This window comes from Elephantulus edwardii, unplaced genomic scaffold, assembly GCF_000299155.1.
Source record: "Elephantulus edwardii isolate Elephantulus edwardi_28Jun2011 unplaced genomic scaffold, EleEdw1.0 scaffold00005, whole genome shotgun sequence".
NCBI lineage: Eukaryota > Metazoa > Chordata > Mammalia > Macroscelidea > Macroscelididae > Elephantulus > Elephantulus edwardii.
This window is the reverse complement of record NW_006399755.1, coordinates 15,438,610-15,440,424: the sequence shown is the minus strand read 5'-3', so window position 1 is coordinate 15,440,424 and position 1,815 is coordinate 15,438,610. Positions and strand designations below refer to the sequence as shown.

Here is a 1,815-nt window from a genome sequence, read left to right as displayed (position 1 = left end):
ACAAAATGCACAGAGAAACTGGAAGCCTAGACAGCTTATGTAACATGCTCTTTTTTGTTGTCATTTGTTTGTTGTGTTTTGTTTTTAACTGATTGGCTTACTATGTGCCAAGAACCCAAAAGAAAGCATTGCTTTACCCTGCCGTGCAGATGTAACTTTGATAAATGTCAATACTTATAGAGGAGCTTCAAGTCTTTGGTTCATAGAGTTTCTATGAGTTGTGCTTGACTCAAAGGCAATCAACAACAGCAACAATAGATATTATACCACCTGCCTTTGCACTACCCATATGCCTCACCTCTATTCACCTCCACAGACTGAATGCCCTGGTGCCAATCTCTCCTAGTCTACTACTATTGTTGATGTTGTTCAAGGGCTCACCTTTGACTTGCTTCTTCTTGCACCTTATTCTTACCATATCTTTGAGTGATCAGATCCAGCCCTCTAGTGCAAATCTCTCTCCTGAGAAACAAACCTACATATGCAACTATTTACTCAATACCTCTACCTCAGTGTTCCAAGGAAACCTGTAACTCACCCTACCTAACTCAAATTTTACATCTTCCCCAAGAAACTTGCTTCTCTTCTCTCATGTTCCTTATCCATCCATCCATCCATCCATCCATCCATCCATCCATCCATCCATCCATGCATCCAGACCAGAAACTGGCATCAATCTAAACTCTAACTCACCGTCATTCAGTTGTCCACGACTTTCTTTCACTTTCAAGTGAAAAGTGTCTCCTATGTCTCATTCCCTGCTCTGCTCTCCTGCCTTCTCTTCCTCATTGATGCTCACCCCGCTCATTGGTGCTGCAGAAACCTCCTGCCTGCTTTCCCTGCTCCAGACTTTCTCCAAAGCAGTCACTTGTTGTTACAAATAGCTAAGCACTCAACTGCTAGCAAAAAGGCTAGTGGTTCAAACACATCTAGAGAACCTCCAGAAGATTGGCCTTGCAATCTGCTTCCACAAGGTCACACCAAGAAAAATGGAGCAGTCCTACGCTGATATATGTGGGATTTCCATGCGTTGGATGGCAACTAACAACAACAAGTGCATGGAAAGTAGTGCCAGAATTGCTGAGTCATAATCCTACAGATAAGTTTGCCACATAGCCTCTACACTGCAGCCAGTGACCTTGGGATGTACAATCTGACCATGGAGCCCGCATGCTTAAAAACCTTGTCTCTTTGAAAAGCCCCATAGAGCTTAAACTTGAGATATATTTCTCTTTCCCTAACCTAGGACAAATTGCAAGTTCCAGAAAGCTGGATCCTATGAACAAAAGGCCTGAAGCCCCTCTACAACTATTGACATTTATCAAATTTCATAGTGTTTCCAGAGGCATGTTGTTTAGGAAGTTGATGCCATTCCTGCCTCCAAATACTATAAAAAGTTTGTCTCACAAATGTTTCTTAGACACTTAAGATGAGAAGGTACCTGAAGCTCTACCTAGTTCAAACCTCTCTCTTTCCAGGAGGTAAAGCAAAGACCTAATTATGGGTCAAAACATGAATTGCTTAGGATCATACAGCTAGTTATTGTTACATCCACTGCAAAGCTACTGTACTTTCTTGTTGCTGTTGTGTATCATTGAGCTGGAACTGACCCATCATTGACCATCCAGAAGGCTTTCATAAGCAGTTAATCACATAGGAGGAGATTGTCCATCTTTACTTTGGTGAAGCAGCTGGTGGATTTGAACCGCATACCTTTGGGTTGTCAGTGTAACATCTTACCAGTAGGCCACCAGAGCTCCCGTACTACTTTAGGATTTATTTTTACTTTCACACATAAGATCTTATTTAGGAAGC

At 42.0% G+C, this 1,815-nt stretch overlaps 1 protein-coding gene across 1 annotated transcript in view; it reads left to right on the top strand.

The window, feature by feature from the left end:
• Positions 1-1,815, top strand: part of C8B (complement component 8, beta polypeptide) — a 73,038-nt gene that overhangs the window by 6,101 nt on the left and 65,122 nt on the right. The window lies entirely within an intron of this gene.